The sequence below is a fragment of the Cupressus sempervirens genome, chromosome 8, assembly GCF_028749045.1.
Source record: "Cupressus sempervirens isolate cs-2001-9-10 chromosome 8, ASM2874904v1, whole genome shotgun sequence".
Taxonomy (NCBI): domain Eukaryota; kingdom Viridiplantae; phylum Streptophyta; class Pinopsida; order Cupressales; family Cupressaceae; genus Cupressus; species Cupressus sempervirens.
In genome coordinates this window covers 333,287,197-333,313,144 of record NC_143125.1, presented here as the reverse complement: position 1 = coordinate 333,313,144, position 25,948 = coordinate 333,287,197, and the positions used below count along the sequence as shown (strand labels likewise).

Sequence of the window (25,948 nt, the reverse complement as noted above, 5' to 3'; positions counted from 1 at the left end):
TCATCAAGAAAACAATGTAAGACTGCCTATATGATTACCAGTAAATCACATTGATATACTAAGTTAGTATCCACAAGTGTAAGGAACATTGGGGTTATACTTATGTCTTCATGAGTATTAACTTTTCAAGAGAGGAATTGTGTGTTTGATACTTTGTATCAGATATTCAATTGCTAATATATTATGTAGTGGTACAAAAAAAGATATCAATAATACATTGCATAACTAAAGCATGACTAATAAGTTAATCAATAATATGTGATTACCATAATAATCATTATCATTATTATTGGAATAAGAGGTGATTCTTCCAAATGCACCTCTTCTCTTCGTTGTGTATATATTGGAGATCACATCATTGGTTAAAGACATTATTGAAAAGGATAATATAATAAAAATTATATCATTTGTGGATTCCTTTATTTAGGGCTTGTATTTCCTTTGGAATTCATCAGTGTAGGTACAATAAATCTTAGTCAAACACAACACCATACTTCAAGTATTTTCATTAGGTTATATTAGAGATGGATTTCATTTTTGAGATTATAATAATATTGGCATACCAAAGACAACTTGTTATAATACACAACACACATAGTTATCATGTTAAGATGACATACATATTTGCAGATGTCCATTGTATATCAAAGACATTACCAGGTTGAAGGAATAAGAATGGACTAAGTTGTAATGGGTAGTTGGATTGCTAAAACAACATGCAACATAAATGTTATCTCATTTTATATATTCTAGTGTTGTAATAATACATTAATGGCTAATTGTTGACTTCTTCTAGTCAACAAGATCCAACCATTTAAATCTCCCTTGGGTGTAACAACATCAAGAAAATGAAATTAATATGAAATTAAAGTCTTCTTCAAGAAATTATACATTGTCATTGAATTTGAAGACCTCATCATAGTGACTTAGTCTATTAAAGTAAAATTTGAACTAGTTAAGTTAGAGATAAAATAATCATGCTATACTATGATAGCATTTTTGATATAGCACAAGTGTATTAATAAGAAAATGATGTACCTAAATATAAAGTCCTTCATGTTGTAATAACACTAATAGTTGGGTCATTCAGATTCAAGATCATACCTAAAGCAAAGTTGCAAGAACAATTAACAAAATGCACTTTACTAATGCACTATCCTCCACCTTTGTCAATGTTAGCATTGTCTCTTTCAAAGGTTTCAACAATGCTGAATACCTTTGAGAAAGAGGGCCCATGTCAAATTGTGCAACTCTAAGCCCCCCCCCCAACGCATAATCCTCATCTCTTACAAGTTTAAGAAACTGAACCTTCATATCATAATTGATAGTCTAAAAATGTCATGATTGTAAACATAGAAATAATTGACCATCATTTTATATAAAATATACTAAAAATTATAATCAATGAGACCATACAATACCTACTTTAGTTGAAATAGGAACATAGGATTTTCATCAAAGAAGTTTGAATTCCATTGCTTGATATTTTTAACAACCTTAACAAACATGCCTTTGATTACCAGTTCTTTCATCTCAAATACAAATTCAATTTTATCAGCATAATTGCAATTCCAACCACCCTAAATAAAAGATAAAAAAGACTTGAGGGTAAGTATCTAAGAAAAAATGATCTTGTTTGTTCTTACTTGTACATGATCAAGAGTCTTACTACTGATGCCAATAAGAAGCTGATTATGATATTTTTGTTTGGTAGAATCTACCAATAAATTCTAGCATGTCTCTTTGTTTGTTCAGCGATCTCAAACAATTTAGTATAGCTAGCCTTCTCTATGATAAATTTTGAATTAGAAGGATCAAGACCATTTACCATTTGTTGAGCATGAGCCCATTATGCTTTTCTTTCCTCTTTTCCATATTTTTTTGAGGTCAAGGCCACCTATAACATAACATAGAAAAAATTATGATCATAGCTAAATAAATTTGACCTAAACAATGCATTCTAAGTTTTGAATTAACAACACTGAATTATCTTTGATTGTTTGTGTTGGCTCATCTAAAATCATGCTATAAATGTGTTCCACTTAAAAAACCAACAATAATTTGAGATATGATATCTAAAAAAATTAGAACTTGGACTATATACCCATCTTTATGACATTAGACGCATCTCTTCTTATAATAGTACATGAATATTCTCAATCATAAAAGAGTCAATTATACAATCCCACCATATTAAGAACCCTCATAATTTTTATTGGGAAGAGCATTATAAACCAAAGATTTAGAATCTTGAGAAGAAGTTTAAACCCTGAAAAGGCTCACATACCTTGTTATCCATCATGTTACTCTAAGCTTTTCCACTAAAAATGTAGTAAACTACAAATTTGAGAAAATCCAACAATACATAAATGACAATACTATATAGCCAAATTCACTCTTGCCCAACCCCATGAAATCCTTTCCATCTATGACACTTTTATTGATCTTTTGGATGGACATGTTGTAGTCATAGTAGAAATTTGTGTATAAAAGAAAGAGAAAAAATCAACAAAGGAATGATAACAACATATGAATGTTAGGTAAGATTCTATAATATATTGATAAATTATCAGCCTTTTATCTGAGAAGTTTTAGATTCAAATATACTTTAAATTAACTAATAATAATTAACCTTGACTTCAACCTATCACCACTGAAAAAAGAAACAACATATGAATGTTTTTGAAACATAAAAATTCAGTGTAAATGGAGTAGAGTGATTACCAACTATGCTATTATAAAAGAAGAGAATAGCAAAAAGTCGAGTTATTCTAAAAATGACTAGCTGTGAGACCTTGTGACAAATATTAAAGCTTGGCTAATAATGCTCCCTCGCAAATACATGGTAGACATAACTTGAAAATGGTTGTCCTCGATGTGACTCACATTAAAATGGCACTGAACAAAGCCATTATAGAATGAAAGAATTAGTAATAATGTTTTAACTTTATACTCCTTCCATGAGATATATTCTTTCCATAAGTATCAACATGATCTAAATATTTCATCCTACCTAAAAATTTGAAGTTTTAAAATGTCTGCAAATATTTTTATTATCAAGCACTTGAATTTCATTGATATAGGAATCAAAAGATACTTGGTCCATCTTTACTTGTAAAAGAAGTTTTTTAGAAACTTTAGTAATGGTTGATAGTGACAAATGGTTTCCACCTTTACTTGTAGTAGAATTTTTTTAGAAACTTTAGTAATGGTTGACAGTGAAAAATAGATATCCTCAACATAGGGAAAATAATTATCATCATCAAGTAGAAAAGGCTCAGCCTTCACCTAGTCCTTCTCATAGACAAATAAGAAGTTCACATTTAGGTGATGAGCCTATGAATCAACTGTAGAAAAGGTCACAACCAACACCATAGTATTAGGGAAATCAAAGTCAAGGCTAGCCAATGGATTCTCAAATCAATTGAATGTTGTATCTACTTCCTTGCCATACAACAACGAATTTCTAAGGATTTTTTTTTAAAGAGCAGCAATAAAGAGAATTTGGAACTTCTGTACTATAATGAATGTAAGTAATCTAGTGAAACAATTATGAAAAGATTAATGAAAACTTTAATTGTTTTGATAATGTTATCCTTATATTCTCAATCAATGAGACTTGCATGTTTAGAGATGTGCAAAGTTAATTTCTGAAAGTGGTGAATTTGTTGGTGGAGGGAATTAAGAAGCATGCACATGGAGATTCACATTATGGCAAAGACTTCAATCTTAAATGGCTGACTCTTTGTGAATTATCAATTCACAAAACTTGGCATTTGAGGAACCTATACAATTAGAATTTACCTGTAAAGATTAGTTAGGATCTCTAAGAATTGGAGCCTTTTATATTAGAGAAATTAACTTATTTTCTTTATCTGGAGCCTGATAAAGAGATCATGGCCATTTATAGTTCCTTTTGAAGATAATAATGATTAGATAGATGAAGAAGAAAGCTCAAGTAATCCACTTGGTGCAAGTCAAGGCAGAGGGAGAGAAATATAAATATGTGGCATCCACAAGGGCTAATGGCAAGGGTTGGTAGGGTCAAATCCAATGGGTTTGTATCCTGTAATGATTGTTGATAGCTATACCTTTGATAGATTTATCATCTCTTGAGAAAGATTGTAGGGATTGTCTATCTAGTATACAAATGAAAGATTCTATGGAATGAGAGGGTAAACTTAAGCCTCTTTCTCCTTTATCCTCTTCCTTGTCAAGTTGAACTATGTGCTCATTGTTTATTTATCTCCTAATTTGTGCTTCATTATTCTAAACATTATTTGATTGGGGTTTTATTTTTTATACTTTGAATGATTATGACTTAAGGGGAATAATTTTCATCAATATTTCAAAATTAGGGGTCTTTATGTAGGAATTTTTGAATTAGTGGGTTTATTAAATATGGGTCATATTTGGTTTTTATCATTTCATTATTGGCACTTTTTTTTTTACATTCTCTTTATATTTGTGTGAATGTTTTATCACATTTGTCTCCATAAAATACTAACTTTTGGTCTAGTGTGTATATATATATATATATATATATATATATATATAGTTGTTTTAGAATAGTTACATTGCTACTATTAGATTCTTTACCTATCACTTTGTCTTGATTATAATTATAATAAGAGGGTTCTCCTTGTTACCTTATGAACTTTAAAAATATTGATTATTCCATGGGTTGTATGGGCATCAATCATGTAGCAAATTTTAATTACCTTTCTTTTAATAGAAAAGAGCTTGTTTCATTTAAAATGATTAATTTTACTTCCAATATTTTCCTAGTGGCTCTAAGACATAGCTCTGCATCTCTTTTATTCATGTCTACCCAAGTTACTTTGTTTAAGAATACTATGTAAAATGATGCCTCTTTGACTTGTCTGCTAACTCCTTCCATCATGTTTTAAGCTCGATACTTCTCCACTTTATGTTGTTAATATTTTACCTCTATATTTTAATCTCATTTCCTAATCTAATGATTCCACATACACTTGAAGCACCTATAGTGATAAAAAAAGGTAAACTTATTAGCTTACTAGCATAAGTTAATACAAAAGTATTAATTTTTAGCCAATCTTTTTTGATGCTTGTATAACTTTTTTTAAGTCAGAGCTTTCAAAATCAATGAATGCAATTATCTTGCAAGCATAAATCATAAAATATATAAACCCTAAACTTTTAGATTAGAACTTTCATGAAAATAATCCTCAGTCTCAATAGAAAACTAGATTATTTCCTAAATATGTATCTATGAAGCAATGCCATTGTTCCAAACACAGATAAATTTTCCATTAAGTAATGTCCTAATTGCATGTGAAAGCAACTCTTTGGCATTAAAGATGAAGCACTGATAGTAACAAAACAAAAAAATAGAGGGAGATGTTGTATGGGTGTCTATCCTAGTCCTAAGAACTTGTAGCAACCTAGAAAGCAAGTCATACAAATTTACATGATCTAAAAGACAATATTGATAAAAAAAAAATATTAGAAGCAACAAAGAATACCAACCTAGACATAAGTAACGGTATTGACAAGATTTATACTCCTAGTCTTGCACTTAACCTACTTAGGACCTGCTTTATCGCACACTTCCATCCTCTTTTTATTATAATCTTTGGGTTCCTCCTCATCCATTAAGGAACTTCATTTTAAAAAAGTGCTAAAGGATTCTTTCTTGTAGATACCTCACTTTCATATTGTTTGAGTTGCCCACTTCTTCTTCACCTTTCTAAAACAATCCAATGCAAACATAACCTTAGATTATCTCATTTGATGGAAAAACATTTCAGTGGCCCATTTTTTCAAACACTTAGGCACACACCCCATACTTGTTTAAAACTACTATATAGTTCAGCAAGTTTAATCACAATGAAAATATTTTGATTCTATCCATGTGCAAAAGCTTGTCCATGGATATGGTAGATAAATTTTAGACCAATACATTCACAGAAATGAGACTCAAATGCATTGGTATCCAAAAGAATATTGCTAGAAAAAAATATACAAAAATTTGGTTTTTAAATATATATATATATATATATATATATATATATATATATATTGATGCAGGAGCATCCAGATGTATAAGGGAAATCCTATGTCACCAAAAAAAATGTACTTAGACTTAGTTTCTGTTTCATGTGTTTTCATTTTTGGATACCCATTTGGGTCAAATAAAGGTTCCAACTCTCACAGTTCCACTATCAGTGTTCTAGGATAGAGTATTTGAACACCTTGGGACATGTGTAAATGTCAAAAAAATAGGAGTATTTAATTGAGCCATCATTTTGATGAACTAGAAGGTGTGAATTGTTTGGATGAATTTAATTGTAATTTAGAGCATTCCAGAAAAAGAATCAAGTCAAAAGGCCCCACGGTTTGAAAGTTATTGCAATTTTTCAATTTTTGGAGACCTCCTAAGAATGCTTCAAAGTCAGGTTAGGGGCATTAAATGACCTCAAAAAGGGCCAAAAAATGGGGGATGAGTGAAGCTATCCATAGGGCTATAGAGCACTTTGAGAGCTTTCCAAAAATGTAAACGGTTTGTCAATTGGAGCTATGGTTCAAAAGTTATGCCTCCAGAAAGTTTGGTTATCATTTTTGGATTCTACTAGATTTGCACCAACTTCTAACATAGCTTTTGGAGCCTTCTACTTGGTCGATGGATGCCTACTAGCACTTTCCAGAATGTACTCCTAGTCCTTAATCTTTTGGGGTCTATTTATGGACATTATTGGCATTGTAAAAGGCAGTTTGGAGTGGAGTTTGAGAGGAGGTACCAAAAGGAGAAATTATCTCCAGTTTTGTGCTATTGTAAGCCCTTCGGGCATGTTTTAAAGTCTATTATCTCTGTACTAAATGTACTAGCTTATTTTCATAGTTAATACAATTTCTCTTTTCCCATTGTGTCCATTTTGTGCTTGGGTTGTGTCCCCATCAAGTGGTATCAGAGCTGGTTTTCCTGAGTGTGTAGATAGAGCGCCGATTGTGAGGCAGTTTGCACTAGGACTGTGTGGTTGTGGGTTTGAGTTAAGAAGATGCCTCCACAAAGAGAGCATGGTGGAAGGGCTAGAGCTGTTAATGCTGAGGAGGTTAGAGCCCTCCAAAGGCAGGTACAAGCATTGCAGGAGGAGCTTTGTATAAGAACAAATGTTGTCGCAGGTGATGACAGTGAGGATGACAATGAAGAAGAAGAAATTGGACCAGAAGGGGAATTTGATGGGGAAGTTATGAATCAGGCAGAGGAAAGGCTTTTTAGGGCCATTACTAAATTTTTGAAAAGACCTACAATTGATGTGGGTGTATTTTCAGGAAATCTAAAACCAGATGAGTTGATCGACTGGATCAATGAACTAGAAGAATACTTTGAGTATGAGGATATTAGGGACCTAGATAGGGTTAAGTTTGAAAAGGCCATGCTGAAATCTAGTGGCAAGAGGTTCAATTGAAAAGAAATAGAAGAGGAAATGAGAAGATCACAAGGTGGGATCACATGGTGGACAAATTGAAGAAGTAGTTCATTCTTGTGGACTACGAGCTTGATTTGTTTAAGAAGATGCATGAGCTAAAGCAAGCAGGAAGATTAGTCCAAGAATATATAGAGGATTTTTATCAACTTTTTATTAGAGCAAGGCATGTAGAAGCAAACAAGGAGAAGGTTACTCGTTATATCAGTGGGTTGCGACCTAGCATCTAGGAGGAATTAATTCTAGTAAGAATGACCAGCGTTGAACAGGCATACTAGTTTTCCCTACAAGTTGAAGATAAGCTGAATAAGAGGTTTGAAGGGAGACAAAGAGGGCATGGTCAAGGAGGAAGGGGAAGTGGTAGGTCATATGGAGGTCAAAATGAAACCCAAAAGAAAAATGAAGATGTGGGTACTAGTAGGAACCAAAGGAATGAGGGTTTCAACCACTCCTGTGATCAAGACTTTAGAAATCAGAGAGGAAGAGGTAGAGGACATGGACAAGGAAGAGGAGGCTTCCATGGTACCTATTTCCATTGCAATGAAGAAGGTCATCGTGCCTTTGAATGCCCTCAATGACAAGGAAGGACAAATAGGAGAGCTGAGGGTCAAGCTAGGGTTGCTCATGTGGATGAGGATGCACAGTCATCACATTTAGAGGATGCAAAAAGAGGAGAGACCTTGGTAAATGAAAGGGTCCTACTAAGTGGTGAGATTGAACCAAGAAAAAGGAGGATTTTGTTCCGTACCAGATGCAAGTGTGAGGATAAATGTTGTGATGTGATCATTGATGGTGGTATCACTGATAACTTGGTATTAGAGGAGATGGTCTCTAAGTTGAAGCTCAAGAGGGAGAAACATCCCTAGCCCTATCAAATTGCTTGGGTGAAATATGATCATAAGGTCCTGGTAAGTGAAAAATGTCTCATGAAATTCAAAATTGGGAGTTACCATGATGAAGTTCTCTATGATGTTATTCCAATGGATTTTTTCCATCTATTGTTGGGTAGACCGTGGCAGTTTGATAGGCATGTACTACATGATGGTCATGCAAACACATACTCTCTAACAAAAGATGGAGTTTGCCACAAACTAAAGCCCATGAAAAAGGAAGGTGAAAAGGTATGTAGCAGTGCTAGGATTTGTCTTGTTGATGGAAGAAAGTTTTTAGATGGAATGAAACATCAGCGTATGTGCTATAGTTTGATTCCTAGGAAAGATAAAGAAGGTAGTAGTGAAATACCACTTGAAGTTTCAGATTTAGTAGGTGAGTTTGGAGATATTATCTCTAATAATGTTCCAGAAGTATTACCACCAGTTGTACACTCAAAAGTGTCACACTCTAAACCCTTCTATCCAAATGATTCTATGAGTTGGAATGCTTAGATGCCGGCTTAGAGCTCCCTATCCACAGAGTGCAAGAAGCTAGTTATTCAAGCATGAAGGCTCTTAGCCAAGCCTTATAAATGTGCTTCTTGCTAGTAAACCATGCAATGGGAGGTTCTTTGAGACAAGAGCAAGAATGCAAGTGTCTACAATGAGTTCCTCAAAGATGCAATGCAAGATGGAAGACTAAACTTGAATAGAAATGCAAGATGCAACTATGCTAAACATGGATGAGAATGTTACAATACCATTATTAAGCTATGTGAGATTAAGCTACATGTAAAGATGAAAGCTAAGCTAAGCTAGAATGCCATGGATGAGAGAATGTAGACAAGAAAGAGAAGTTCTCTACAAAGCTCCAAAGAAACCTGTTAGAAAACATGCAGCATAACAACATTCAAATGATGGATGGATTGAGGGGGAAACCTCTCTCCCTTTTAAAGATGTATGGATGGTAGAGATCAAGATGAAGATGGTGGATGATCAACGGTGGAATTCAGAAAGAGGAGTTATCCATGTGCACACACAAGTCAACCAATAGAATATAAGTTGACTTGTCATATAAGACAAAAGTCACAAAGCCTTTTCTTTTAATTGCAAAATAGAAAAAGGACTTTATGTGTGCACTTTAAGTGGGTTAGAAGAATGGGGTATTTTATTTAATTAAAAGGGGACATGTTCTTTTAATCAAATAATGAACTTAGGATAGCATAGTCAAACTATAGGTTATAATCAAATAAATTGATTATTAGCAATTTGGCTTAGGTAAGTGATTAAAATAATTTAGCCAAAATGTTGAAAAGGGAGCTAATAGTCTAGATGACCATTTTTAGGTGATTAAACCAGTAAGGCAAATTAGTCATTAGATAGATTTAATCCTAAGAGCTAGTTTGCCTAACAAGGCTGTTCACAGGATGACTCCTACTGAAACTAAGGAGCTAAATAGACAAGTTCATGAACTATTGAGGAAGGGCTTGATTCGAGAGAGCCTGAGTCCATGTGCAGTACCTACAATACTAGCACCAAAGAAGGATGGAGAGTGGAGGATGTGTACAGAATCTCAAGCTATAAATATGATAACCATCAAATATCAATTTCCTTTTCCAAGAATGGATGTTCTTATGGACTGCTTGAGTGCAGCTCAGTACTTCACAAAGATAGATCTCAAGAGTGGTCACCACTAGATACAGATTTGAGAAGGAGATGAGTGGAAAATGTCCTTCAAGACCAAGGAGGGTATTTATGAGTGGTTAGTCATGCCCTTTGGATTGACGAACACCCCAAGCACCTTCATGCGGCTTATGAATGAGGTACTTAAGAAGTTCTTGGGAAAATTTGTTATTGTCTATTTGGATGATATTTTAAGTGTCAGTAAGACTTTGGAAGAAAATTTATTGCATATTTGTAGTGTCCTTGAAAGGTTAAGGGAAGAGAAACTATTAATTAATTTGAAGAAGTGTATCTTTGCAAAAAGGGAGTTAGTCTATTTGAGGTTTGTTATATCACCTGAAGGTCTTAAACTGGATCCAGAGAAGGTAAAATCCATCTTGGAATGGCCTACTCCAAGGTCTGCTACTGAGGTAAGATCATTTCATGGTCTAGTTAGTTTTTGAAAGGAAGTTTATTAAGAATTTCAGTGGCATATGTGCATTCGTAACTGACATAATAAGAGGGGATAGAAAAGAGTTCAAATGGATTGTAGCAGCTGTGAGAATTTTTGAAATGCTGAAGAAGAAGGTGATAGAACAACTTGTGTTGGCACTTCCAAATTTTAGAAAGGTGTTCCAGGTAGATTGTGATGCTAGTGGCAGTGCTATTGGGGTTGTATTAAGCCAAGAAGGTAAGCCTATTGCATATTTTAGTGAAAAATTGAATGATTCAAAGAAGTATTATGTTTATGATCAAGAGTTCTATGCAATAGTTTAGGCCTTAAAGAAATGGAGGCATTATTTATTGCCAAAGGAATTTGTTTTGTATACTAATCATCAGGCATTACAATACCTAAATAGCCAAGGTAAATTGAATCAGAGGCATATGAAATGGGTAGAGTTCTTGCAGAGCTATACATTTGTGTTGAAACATAAAAGTAAAAAATCTAACAAGGTTGCAGATGCACTAAGTAGGAGATAGTTGTTGCTTACAGTAATGTAGGTTGAAGTAGATGGGTTTGATGAACTCAAGAATCTATACCCTAAAGATCTTGATTTTGCTGAAGCGTAGAAAGCTTGTAAAGAGCCTATTGCTATAGATAGAACTAAGTGGTTAGACTATCTAATTCAGGATGGTATGTTATTCAAGGGCAGCCAATTGTGCATTTCAAGGAGTTCCATGAGGGAAAATCTAATTAAAGAGAAACACAATGGAGGGATGGTAGGACATTTTGGTCAAGATAAGACCATTTCCATTCTTAGAGAACATTATTTTTGGCCTCAGATTTCTCAAGATGTGAAGAAGTTTGTAAAGAGTTGCTAGGTTTGCCAAGTTGCCAAGGGATTTAGTCACAATACTGGACTATATCATCCATTGCCTATTCCATCGAAGCCATGGGAGGACATAAGTATGGATTTTGTTCTTGGATTGCTGAGGACACAAAGGGGTAATGACTCAGTATTTTTTGTGGTTGATAGGTTCTCCAAAATGGCACATTTCATTCCATGCCACAAAACTCATGATGTTATCCGTATTGCAAACTTCTTTTTCAGAGAGGTGGTAAGACTACATGGTCTTCCAAGGAGTATAGTTTTTGACAGAGATACTAAATTTGTAGGGTATTTTTGGAGAACATTGTGGAAAAAGTTGAGAACAGACTTGAAATTCAGTTCCACACATCACCCACTGACTGACAGCCAAACAGAAGTGGTAAACAAATGTCTAGGCAATTTGCTGAGATGTTTAGTTGGGGATAAGCCCAAGGGGTGGGATTTGATTCTACCACAAGCTGAGTTTTCTTACAATAACTCTGTAAATAGGAGTACTACTAGATCACCATTCCAAATTGTATATGGAAGTAGCCCAAGGACTGCACCAGAATTGAGGAAGATAGAGCAAGGGGAGAGAACAAGTGTTGAAGCTGAAGAATTTGTTGAATATATCAAGCATCTACATGAGGAGGTTCAAGCACACATTACCAAGATGAATCAAGAGTACAAAGCTAGGGCTGATCAAAGGAGAAGACATAAGGAATTCCAAGTAGGGGATCTATTCATGGTACACTTATGAAAAGAAAGATTTCCAGCCGACACTTACAACAAGCTAAAAATGAAGAAATTTGGCCCCTGCAAAATTTTGAAGAAACATGACTTAGGAAATGCATATGAGGTGGAGTTGCCAGATGATATTCACATTTCTCCTATTTTCAACATTGCAAACTTAATAGAGTATCATGATGATGGTGTAGATGAGGAACTAATGTTAGAGCCATGTCCAATTCCTGCTTCTAAGAAAGAGGAGATAGAAGACATTCTAGATCATCGTGTGGGTAGGAGTACCAGAAATAGGTAGTATGAAGAGTATTTGGTCAAGTGGAAAGGACGGCCAATAGAGGACTTGACTTGGATTTTAGTAGCTGAGGTTTCTCATTTGGGATTTCCTCTACCATTCATAAAGTGACAGGGTCACATTTTAATCTACCTTGGGTGTCTGATGTAGGAGCATCTAGAGGTATAAGGGCAATCCTATGTCACCCAAAACAAAAGTACTTAGACTTAGTTTCTATTTCATGTGTTTTCATTTTTGGATACCCATTTGGGTCAAATAAAGGTTCCAACTCTCATAGTTCCACTATCAATGTTCTAGGATAGAGTATTTGAACACCTTGGGATACATGTAAATGCCAAAAAAATAAGAGTATGTAATTGATCCATCATTTTGGTGAACTAGAAGGTGTAAGTTGGTTGGATGAATTTAATTGTAATTTAGAGCATTCTAGAAAAAGAATTAGGTCAAAAGGCCCCATGGTTTGAAAGTTATTGCAATTTTTTGATTTCTGGAGACCTCCTAAGAATGCTTCAAAGTCAGGTTAGGGCCATTTAATGACCTCAGAAAGGGCCAAAAAATGGGGGATGAGTGAAGCTGGTCCATAGGGGTATAGAGTGCTTCGAGAGCTTTCCTAAAATGTAAACGGTTCGTCAATCGGAGCTACGGTTCAAAAGTTATGCCTCTCAGAAGTTCGGTTACCATTTTTGGATTCTTCTAGATTTGCACCAACTTCTAACATGGCTTCTGGAGCCTTCTACTTGGTCGGTGGATGCCTACTAGCACTTTCTAGAATGTACTCCTAGTTCTTAATCCTCCAAGGTCTATTTAAGGACATTACTGGCATTGTAAAAGGCAGTTCAGAGTGGAGTTTGAGAGGAGGTACCAAAAGGAGAAATTATCTCCAGTTTTGTGCTATTGTAAGCCCTTAGGGCATGTTTTGAAGTCTATTATCTCTGTACTGAATGTACTAGCTTATTTTTACAGTTAATACAATTTCCCTTTTCCTATTGTGTCCATTCTATGCTTAGGTTGTGTCCCCATCATATGTGTGTGTGTGTGTGTGTGTGTGTGTGTAGATCTTAAAACCTAGTTTCATAATGTCAATAGATAGTAATAATAATAATAAACACTCAAAGGGGCCATGCAATATCTAAATTCAAAACCATCTACAAGACCATTGTTTTGGTTGTCTCACTTGTAGTTTCCATCAGTCATCATAGTATAAAATTGGAAAAAAGAAATGCTCGGAGTAAAAAAAAGTTTTCATAGTCTCTTTGGGTTTGAAATTCATTATTTCACATAATTTTATTCGTAGGATATTTTCACTTGAACTTGCCTTTTTGTTTACATAGTTAGAAAATAATATATTATTTAATTTATCTTTAAAATATGTTTAAAAAAAAAATATTCTAGTAGTAATGATAAAAAGGAAAATAAATTGGTTGCAAATTGTAGTTAATTAAAAATATTAAATAGTACTTGCATTAAAAAAGTGAAAAGGGTAAGTTAATAGGACTATATATTTGACAATATGAAAACTAAAATATGAACAAATATAATGTACTTAGAGATGTGATATATACAAATTGTTTGTATAGTGCTTGAATTGATTAGTTAAACTAATTAGGTGCTTCACCTCTATGAGAATCACCTAGATGTAATGAGTTCAAAGTGGTCCATTCATTCTTATGAAAGATGGGTTCATGTGAATCTCTACTCACAAAATATGGGTCAATGAGTTTGACTCAAAAAATATATACTTAAGTCATAATAGAAATATCATGATTTGACTTTCTATGAAAAATATCTTGTAGTCATCAATACATGTGCTTAAGGGGCTTTCCAGTGAATGGTTCATAAGAAACAACACTTGTTGAATGTTAGGAAAATGAGGTTTACAAGCAGAGTGATTTTAACGATGGAGGGAATTTTATATTTAATGTCATCCAATGCTTATCTTTGTGAGCATCACCTAGATGCAATGAGTGATAAAATACATGAAAAATTAATTATAGATTATGATATATGTATATTTAATAATTAATATTATAAAATTTAAATAATAATAATGTTATATTATTTTTAAAATAAATTTTGATTAATAAAAAAAATATTTTCTCACTTAAATTTAAAATATATATTATCTTATTATTATTCATATTAATTAGATTTTTATTATACTATTTAGTCAATAATTCTATAAACTAACCACATCATAATTAAGAAATAAAAAACTTTCTACTTAACAAATATGTTCTTCATGCAAAATTAATAAAAGAAACATAATTTTGTATGTGTTCATTTTCCAAATATAAATCAAAAAATGCTTGTAAATTATAGCTTTATTTGTGTCTTCTAAGTGTTTTGGTATTTTATTGCATTACTTTTGTAGAATAAACCATGGAAAATGTAGTGACTAGCCTAGTTTTAGTACTCTTTATAGAGATAGGTCTTAGGAAAGCTATTGATTTTTTGTCTATACCTCATTATAAAGATTTTGTTTTGGGAAAGATATTGATTTTTCATCTATGCCTTATTATAAATATTTTTTGTGCGCGCGCGCGTGAGTGAGTGTGTGTGTGTCTAAGAGAGAGAGAGATCTTTAAAAATATAACAAAATATCCTTCTATTATATTTTGATATATTCCATACCTTAATATAAATCTCTTATTTTGATAAAATAAAGGAGAAATTCAAATGTTTTTGATACAAATTATGCATATATGTTGCCTTTTACATTTTGAATTTATATTGAAGCAAATTATTTAATAATAGAAATGGATCATTTTTTTTGTAGTAAGATGAAATGGTCTATTTTAACTAAACAAATCTCACCTGAATTTTGCAATGTATAGATAAAATTAGAGTTCATAGACTAATTTTGAGGAGCTTGAGTACAAATTGGAGTTACTTTGGGTTCATTTATAATTTAATATTAGTTGAGAGGACATTCAAGAAAGTTAATTGATAATGATGTATAGGTAGGATAAACTCCATTAATGAGTAATTATATATATATATATATATATATGATAAAAAAAAACTGATCATTCATTTAGACATTTATTTAGGTGACTAATTATTAATGACCAATTGTTTAATCATTTATTTAATCACTTATAAATTGTAAAACATTGCTAAAATTTGACCACTCTTAGTCATGTGACTAAAAGTTCTAGTCATGTAGTCCTTTATTTACCAAATTTCTACTAGTGCCTCTCAACTATACCAAATTTGATAAGGACAAAGATTATGAAACTACTAACGAAATGTGGATTAAGATAAAATCCATCTACAAAGGAGATGACAATGTGAGGAGAACCAATGCTAAAAGTCTTAGAGGACAGTTTGATTAGATGAAAATGAGAGGATGAAAAAATTGAAAAATATGTTAAAAGAATCAAAGATAGCGTAAGTTCTATCAAAGCCTCTAGAGGAACAATTGAAGATGTAATAGTGGTAAGAAAGGTACCCATAACCCTTCTTCCTATCTATGCAATCAAAGTGTCTACTATTCAAGAAATGAGATGTGATCCTAATAAAAATATAACTTTGGATGCTCTAGTAGGAAGATTGACAACATATGAACTAGATAACTATGATAATTATACTCCTAGTTCTAGCAATCTTGAGCCTACATTTGAAGCCAAGGTATCACTCAAGAAGAAATCTAAAAGATATAAAAGGAAATATTTTGAAAGTGAAGAGGAAGAAAATTTTGATAGTGATCTTGAATCCATTGAAGCATTTCTTGCAAGACGATATCCCAAAGGTAGAGGAAAATATAAAGGTAAGATTCCTCTAATGTGTTTCTCTTGTGAAGAATTTGCACACATTTTATGCAGTTTCTAGAGCTCTTGGTTGATAGAAAAATAATTCTTGATGCATGGGTATTTGAAGGTGTCTCTTTTGTTACCTAGAATGCATAGAGGTTATGGAGTTGATCATTAGATGATCTGGAAGATTATGGATAGCCTATCTCTCTTAGATGCATGTACTAGTAGTGGTTGTGGAATTGGTCTACAAGTGGGCCTGGAGTTCCAGTACTATGTTTTTCCTCTTGGATTCTTATGCATGCATAGCTTGGATTCTTGTTCATTGGATCTAAGGGGTTTATAGATTTTCCTTAAAATCTATGATTATACTCATTTATGAAAATCTATTATTTTGGGTTCAATTGTTTGTTTGTTTGTTTTTTTTGGACTTCAGAATCTTTTAGATGAGAAGTGGGTTTAGATGTGCATGGTTTTCTTAAACACAATATTTTTGTAGGTTTTGCATGCTATAATAAAAACTTATGATTTTTCATGGATCTACTAAAGAGTTATTTTCTTGATTCTTGTTCCTTTAAAGTGGTACTAGTTATGATAGTTGTAGTTCTACATGCATGCATTCTTTGTGCATGGTGAGATGAGGTATTTTTTCTTTCTTTGCATAGAGATGTTCTTACATGATCAGTCTCTCAATATTTTTGTGGTGATGCTTTGTTGGATTCCTACACTATGGGGCTCGATGTGGACATGATTGACAAATTAGATTTGTGTTTGATATGGTGTTTGAGTCATGTTGTCTACATGATTATTCTATTTTGATCTCATTTGTACATGTCACTAATGTGATAGTGGGTTTTCATGTTGCAATGATTGGATCTACAAGTTATGTAGTTAGGTGGGTAGGCCACCCGTTTAATTGTAGTGGGATAACTTGGATGTGGACTATCTATATCCACCCAATTTGGTTTAGTCTCAGTGTAGATTTGTTAGCTAGCCTTGTTTGTGGTCACTTGTGCATTTGTGTGGTTGCTTTGGGATAAGAGGAGGGATGGTATTTGAGTACTTGGATAGAGAGTTATGGAGTCCTAAAGCATGGTGAATTTCCTTAGTGTGGAGATCTTGATTTCACTTAGTGTGATCTGTGGGCCTGGATGATTTTTAGATTTGGAGGATGGTGTGTCATATGCTTGGATAGCTCAGTATCATGTTTCAATGGGAGCTTTGGCAGTGGCTATATTTTTCCATCATATGGTGATGGATGATCTTCTTTAGTGTTGTAGATGTTGGAGTATGCCTTAGATCCTATTGCTATAGAAGGGTCTTTCACATTTGTTGGTTCAATATTTAGAGATGGAATCTTCATGTGATTGGAGATGTTGACATATTTAAGATTCAAGGGGTCCTTGGTAGAGATTTTGTTTATGCTTTTATTTGATATGATCACATGAAGCATGTTATCTCTTTGGAGGAGATGGTTTAGATCATGATGTCATGTTTATGTTCTTGATTCCATGGCTGGATCTTTGACATTGATATTGGTTTAGTTTCTTGGTATTGAGTACTTTGATCATTTTCTTAATATTTCATGATAGTATTATGTTATAGTGGAGTTTTTCATGGAGTGATTGATCATAGGTATGTGTGGATACTTGGAGACTTAGGTGAGGCTCGAGTTCTCTTAAGATGAGAGACATGTTGAGATGTATACTCTTGATGAGATTTCAACAGAAAGTTTGAGGAGCCTACACCTTTGTTGGACATAAGTTCAATAGAGACCTATGAGGAGTTTTTCTTGGATAAGTCATAGGGTGACTTTCATATCTTGGAGGAGCATTATGATTCCCTACTCTTGGTCTACTCGGTAGTTTATCACTTGAGAGGTATTTCCCAATGTTACTTTCATGTGCTTTATGTTTTCTTTCATATTCATGGATCTCGAGCTACAGTTAGATGGTTCTAGAGGATTCATTGTGAGAGATGGATAACATGATTATCTCCTTGAGGTGTATTTTCATTTATGATGAAAATAGGAGATGGTAGTGGGCTGATTTTCTAAAATGGGAAATGGAGTTGTTTGATCTTCTTTCTAAGGCTTACATCCATGTAGATTCATGATATCATATTATGTTTGATCTCTTGAGGTTGAACAACTTTGGATGTTGTTGTGGATTTTCTCTTGGGGTTGTGAAGGAGATCATACTTGGTACAATTGAAATTTATAAGTGTTTGTAGAAGGACATGCTACATGCTTATGGTTTGTAGTTTCTTTCTTTGGTCTTGGTTATCTTCTTGGATGTTTTGGTTCGCATAACATTATTTTTGACATCTGTTGGAACTATGGTGGTCACTCTTTTGTGGTCATTTTTTATCACTTGTACTTCATTATTTTTTGTGATGACAAGGTGGTTCATTTATCTCTTTTCTTTTTTGGATGTGGCGAACACAAGAGAGTTGTGGAGACTAGATGAGAGATACGTTTCTTATAGTGCTTTTGCTATAAGATTTGCATGTCTTTCTGGATGGTCTTAGGTACTACATGGTTTCACTTTCTTTGAATTTTAATCAGTAAAATTAGTGTGATTTTGATTTTTGAGATTTGACATTACCCATTTAGTGGGAGTTCTTTTATGTGTTTGGTCTTCATCAACTAGTTTGCACATAGAGCTTGAGGTTATAGTTTATGGGTTGGTTATGTTGCTGGCATGAGTTTTTTTTCTGTTGGACACCTTTGAGGTATGGGTAATTGGATGGGTTAACATTTACTATGGATGCTTTTTTCAATCTCATGGATTTATTAGTTGGAGTAGACCAATCAATTTGGTTGTTGTCCTAGCTTATGTTTTATCTTGTTTTCTAGAGGATGACTTCACAATTTTGTTGGCTAAGAAGTTGATTTTTTGATGCTTCTATATAGATCATGAGTGTAGTGGAGTGGTGGTAGTATTTTTTAGCTTTTTTATCACTAGTACCTTATGCTAGTGTATTTGGTAGTCTTATGTATGCTATGGTCTGTACTAGACTAGACATTGCCCAAGTAGTGGGAGTTCTTAGCTAGTTTATGGCTAATCCTAGATGAGTAGATTGGGATGTAATTAAGTGCGTATCTAGATATTTTAGGGGTAAATTAGATTACTCCATTTGTTATTATGGTAACTATTCTAGATCTTTGCATTAAGTTTGTATTTGTGGGTTTGTGGATTCAGATTGGGTAGGTGATATTGACAGCAAGAGATCTATCAGTGCTTATGTGTTCACTATGTTTGGTGGTGCCATCAATTGGATGAGTAAGTGACAACCTATGGTTGCTTTTTCCACTATAGAAGTTGAGTACATGGCTACTACTCATGCTTGTAAGGAAGCTAGTTGGATTAGGAGATTATGTTCTAATATTGGTGTTAATGCAAGACAAATTACTATTTGTTGTAATAGTTAGAGTGTTATTTTCCATGCAAAGAATCCAACTTTCCATACCAAAATAAAGCACATCAATGTATAGTTTCACTTTGTGAGAGATGTGGTAGAAGATGGAAAGGTAATTTTGGAGAAGGTAGATACTATAAAGAATGTTGTAGATGCATTGACAAAACTAGTGGGAACAGAGAAGTTTAGATGGTGTTTAGAGTCTATGGGCCTTTTGGCCTATAGTATTTAGTTCTTGTTATGTTCTTATTGTTCTTACAAGGTGTTTGACAAGTGGGAGAATTTTAGGAATAAGGTGTCTCAACCTTGGATAATTCATATTCTTATTATTTATTTTGTAAATGTATTTTTCTCAAATAATGTAATTAAGTGTGTGTACATGTCTAGTTGGCATGTTGATGTGTCACTCCACTTGCATGTGTTGGCATCTTGAATTATGATAGATTCCTATGACAGATTCCTATGATGTGTAAGGGTTATCTTTGGAATATTTAATTGTGTGGAAGGAGATCATGACTTAAATGGTAATGACAGATTCCTATGATGTGTAAGAACTATTTTTGGAATATTTAATTTTGTGTAAGGAAATCTTAACCAAAACAATTATGATGAATTCCTATGACGCGTAAGAGCTATCTTTGGAATATTCCGTAAAAATGGAAATCACATTATATAGGAACTTTGAGGGCTATAGATAGGGAGTGTGTAAGAGAGAGATGAGAAGTTATTTGCACAGGGTTATGCTACCAAATTTTCTCTAGAATGGAGCAAGATGTAAATCTCCATGTGAAGGCTAAAAATGTATTGTAACTTGTTGCTGACTAATACATTAGCTTGATGGTTTGGAGGGTGGGGTTTTTTACCTAGAAATTTTTTCCCCATATAAATCTTGTATGTATGAAATGCGGGCCTCTAAACCTCACACACACTTCAATGTGGTCATTACCTATGAAGTCATCCTGAAATGAACATTAAATTGTTCATCTAGAACACTTGACAATGGGACCCATTGCCTCCTATCTAAAGGGGTTTTTCCTATTTAATATCCTTAACGATGAGGCTTAGGCAACCAAACCCTCTAAGAATGAAGGATTTGATATGAAGCTAATCTATGTGAGAATCCAATGTAATCTAAAATGAGACACACACTTTATCTAAAAACATGTATAGGAAACTAGATTAAGCATATGCATATTTAAACTAAATGAGATTAAGCTAGGAATGTAAATGTGTACAAATATATGAGCTAAGTGAGTATGAATTTCAACAACAACTCGATATCAATTCAATTCAACCTCCTTAATGAGGAATTATGAGTCCCTTAAATAGAATTCTTGGAATCCATCAATGGGTGAGATCAACTCGGATCGATGGTCAAGAATGAAGAAAAGATTCACTTAAGATGGAAACTTCCTTGTGCAGGTGAAATGAACTGTTTCTGATCTAAGTGTGATGAGTAGTTAACTGAACTTGCCATGAGTGTTAGATCAAGTTAACTAGATTGATTCCAATTCGAGAGATAGTTCACTCAGAGTTTCCATTTAGAATTGAAGAGTAGAATTAGGAAAGACATTTAATTTAATAAAATGAGATATGACCTCATACATACCTTTTCTATTTAATTAAATAATTTCATTCAATTAATTAGAATTGGCATATTTATTAAATTAAATAAATTTAATTCTTTAGTACATTTTTTTTTAAAAAGGAGACAGAGCCACTATATATAATATTAAAATAAAAACAGGTTCAAGGGTTCATTTGGGAAAGAACCTAAAAGAAAACCCGAACTCATCACCCAATACAAAAATATCTAGAGATTCCCTACAAAATGTCAAGGTGGTCATGGTCTCAGAAGACTACACAACAATATATTAAAATCTCCACAACAAATAAGATCTTTCTCAAAAAATTGCATACCATACTAATCACCTCATCATTTTAAGCATTTTCTTCACCTTTCCAACTGAAATTTTTTGATTTACCAATAAGCTGAGGAATCATTTGATGTTGTTGTTGTTGTAGTGATGAAAGAAATGTTGCATCTGCTGAAACATTTGTTGACTTAATGAATAAAATGATGGATGTGGAGCAAGAGGAGGATGAGGCCCACATATGATTCAAGTTCGGCATGTTTTCATTCCCATCCAGGCCTATGAGCAACAATTGATGAAAAATAATTTGGTAATGAGGGAACATTTCAAAAGGAACCTAAATTTTTTTTGTAGGCAACCTCCAATTTGGGATTCACGTATGGTATTTTAACCTCCAAATTACACTAGAAAAAACTTGTTTATAATCAAACATTCAATGATGCGGCATTGTCTGTTGCTATCAAGCCAAGAATTGTTGTGGCAGCATGGGGAGCCCAAGCTTTGGGACTCTGGTATAAGGCAACAAATGCACCAAAACAAGATGCCAGCAAGTCAGTGTTAATCACCCCTAGACTCAATGCAATAATGGCCATTCCTGGAGGTATTTCTTTTGTAACTGACTTTGTCAAACCCTCAATTTCCCATTTTGATGCATAGTAAGGAGAAAAATCTCCAATAGTAGATCAACCCCATCCTGATGAAAAAATCACCACAATCCCTCTTTTCTTTTCTATCATATGAGGTAGAAAATGATGAAGTATGTTCGCTATTCCCTTCAAATTTATGTCTATGACTGAATCAAATTCTTCTACAGGGATCTCCCAAAGCTTACCATTCATGTTAATGATGCCTATATTATTCACAATGATATCAGGAACACCCTTTAGTTCTAACACGAGATTTGTGAATTCTCTCACACTGCTGTCTGAAGACACATCTACTGGGTGGAAAAGGTGGGTGGAAGAAGGGTGTTTAGCAGATATTTGTGAGCGAAGAGTGCTCAATTTTTGTTCACTTCTAGTGTAGCCAACGAGTGTGTGCCCTCTCAATGCCAATTCCACTACAAGAACTCTCCCCAACACTTTTCTTACCTTGGTGATTAGTATGAGCTTGGGCACTGAACCTTTCTCCCTCTTCTTCTCCTTGCCCACTAATGTATTGAACATCCTTCTTCAATATTTCTAACAATTCAATACACTTGCCACGGGAACTTAATTTGAATTTAACCCCAAAAGATAGGATGTTATGCTCCACAGGCCTGGTAGCATGTGAATCCATACATAATGAGCTATGGTCCCATTAAGAACAAAAAAAATTCCCTCTGTAAAGATTGGTACTGTTGTGCACATTTGTTTGATATAAATTAATTGTCAACGTCAATGCCAAAGACATATGCAACCTCTACAATGTTGTCTATAAATCATAATAAAAATATTTTGTACAAGAACAATAATAAGTTACTAGTTTCTCAATGCCAAGCAGATGTTGCAATGAGAATTCTGCCTAACCATCCAAAAGATAGAGCTCCCCCTTCTTCCTTAAGCTTGTAGCTACTATAGTATGATTGTAGCTATGACTTGATTGTGTTGTTCACAGAGGCACTAAGTGGATACCCATTGAAACCTACCATCATCAATCTGACCCTTCATTTTCCAGCTAACTCGTACCTCTCAATTATGTCTGCACCTTCATAAGTAACTATGTTGACAATATCTCAAGCAAGGCAATTCTTTTCAACATTAATTCGGTCTCTCTTGTTCCACTACAGTGACCACTTTAGGATTGAGAGACTTTACCATCCTTAAAAGTCGATCATAGGGATTCCTTGTCGATAAAATCTCATCAGGCATGTGATGCAATTGGAATGCAAAGTTGACTGCCAGAGCCTCTTCTGGTCTGATGTCAAGCCTCTAAAGTTCAAACTCTCCAATTTTCTCTAGAATGGCAACAAATTGAAAAGGAACTCGATATGATAGTGCAAGTTGTTCAAGCCACTTACCTATATTATTCAATCTCCCAATAGGGCATTTAACAGTCTTAGGATCATCTACCCTTGTTATGCATACATGCAGAGGACCACCGAGCCTTTTGGCAAAAAACTCTAGTTTACCATCAGATATTGCTGAAGCACAAATAATGCCAAAAGTATCATTTATACTGAAAAGAATCAGTCTGCTGCAATATGATTGTCAACCCCATCCTTGACAATAGCCTCATATTCTGGAGCATCTCCAGCTGGTTCAAAAACACTACCAACATCTTCATCTACTGGCATACCAAATGATTATGTCAAGAACTCTATGCCATAATCTACTTCCTATTAAAAATGATGACTGCCCCTATTACCCTAGAGAGTTCCAAATGAAAAATCATGATAAACTTGATTCCTTGTAAATGATATCCAATAAATTTGGGTATAGCTCTGCTAGTGTACTTGGATCCCAACAGTCTAGTTCTTTACCATCACATCCTAAATTTGAGAGGTAGTCATCCAATTGGTTACCTTCATGATAAGTATGATTGAGGATACAATTTTCAAAAGCATCGATTAGGCGCCAAGCCTGTTTTAGCTTGTAAGCTAGACTTCTACATTGAATTTGTCTCTTAATACATGCTTGAATAATAATAAGAGAGTCCCCTTCCACTTGGAGACAAGATATCTTCATAGATAATGCTGAAACAAGGCCAATGAGCAAAGCTGAAACCTCAGCATTATTACAAGTGCCCCATGGAATATGTGAAGATTTTATATAAAAAGGTATGCTCAAATGATTATGTAAACCACACTATACTAGACATCCCTGGATTGCCATGAGATGCACCATCAAAATTTAGCTTAATAACACCTTCTTCTAGAGGATGCCATATCGCATTCAATCTGTCTTTCTTCAATGTATTTGTGAGGCTTAAAAGATTTGGGATAGATATTAACTTCCAGTCTTTGAGAATTTGATTATCCCAATTGGAGAAAATAATTGACAATGACCTCTTCCTAATATTAGTTATAACCAATTCAGAAATTGATTTTTCAATTATGTCAATGACAACACTAACTATAGACTACTCTTTCTTGCAGATACACTTGTTCCTTTCCCACCACAGAGCCCAAACAACCAAGGATGGGGAACATTTCCAGATGGGTGCTAAAAGAGATTTTTCATGTAACACCGGCCAAGCTTCAAATAAATCCCACAAGGAGTTTGGTAGCGAAATTGAAAAGCTAAGTTTGCCAAGAAGAAACAACCAAAAATCTTGGGCAAAAGCACACTAAAGAAAAACATGATCAACATTTTCAAAAAACTGCCCACATAGAAGGCATTTAAATCATTGGACAATATTGAATCTTTCTAACCTGTCACTTGTTAATGGCCTTTTTCAAAGTGCTAGCCAAGAGAAGCAACCTGATTTAGGCAATGTACAATCATTCCAACAAAAAAAATGCCCTTTTCTTAATCAAATTATTCTCTAAACTGCTAAGAGCCAAATATCCATTTTTGATTGAATAGCATCCATTAATAGTAGGGGCCCAAAAAATATTTTCTTCTTGTTCAAGAAAGAACACATCCCTATCACTAACAACCTAATTGAATAAAATAGCAATATGATCTGGTATAGGCAAATTAGAAGGATCTTTCCAATTGACCTTGTTAGAGAGAGGATCCACTTGAGACACATAATCCATAACTCTATCTCCCCAGTTGTCTTTAAATATCTGAATGAAAACTGAAAACTCTTGTCTGGCAGCTAGAGGAGGAAGGCCATTCCATGAATCCTCCCAAAATAATGCTCGAACTCCATTATTAATTTCCCAAAAAACATAGTCAAGTATCACATGTCTAGATGTAGTCATAAACTTCCATATTTTAGAGCCATGAGGTAAGTTTGAAGCAATTAAGATTTGAAGAGGATCAAGGAGTCAAGAGATTTAGATTGCATAATCTAACACCATAAACTATTTGGTTTGTGGATCATTTGCCAAATCAGCTTTCCACCATAAGCTTGATTTCTAATTGCCAAGTTATGGAGACCCACTCCACCACAATTTTTGTCATGCATTATATCCTCCAATGAAATTAATGGGATTTTTCTATGTCCAAACATATTTCCATACCACAAGAATTTAGTAATTATTTGTCTGATATGTTTAAACATTGAAGAGGGAGCCTACAACACAAAGATGAAATAGTTTGGTATAGCTAAGAGGACATATCTAACGAGTAAAATTTTACCCAAGAGGGAAAGCCATCTAACTTTCCATGCTAAAACCCTACTTTTGATTCTATCAGTGATTGATTTCCAGTATACAGCCTTGTTAGGTCCTATAAAAAAGGAGAGTCCTAAATATGTTGACGGTAACAATTGTTGCTTGAAGCCCAAAATGTTAACAATCTTGTCTAAAAGAAAATCAGTGGTGAAGAAGATGTAAACTATTGATTTAGGAATACTGATTTTCTGACCTAAAATGATAGTATAATGATCAAGGACTTTCTTAATTGATCTAGCTTCCTGAAGAGAAGAAAACCCAAATAATAGGGTATCATCTGCAAATA

General features: G+C 33.9%; 2 pseudogenes; both read right to left on the bottom strand.

Annotated features, from left to right (window-relative positions):
• Positions 1–21,823: 21,823 nt before the first annotated feature.
• Positions 21,824–22,564, bottom strand: LOC149542708 (NADPH-dependent pterin aldehyde reductase pseudogene; annotated as a pseudogene).
• Positions 22,565–22,866: 302 nt separating this feature from the next.
• On the bottom strand, positions 22,867–23,673 carry LOC149542707 (scarecrow-like transcription factor PAT1 pseudogene; annotated as a pseudogene).
• Positions 23,674–25,948: the final 2,275 nt, after the last annotated feature.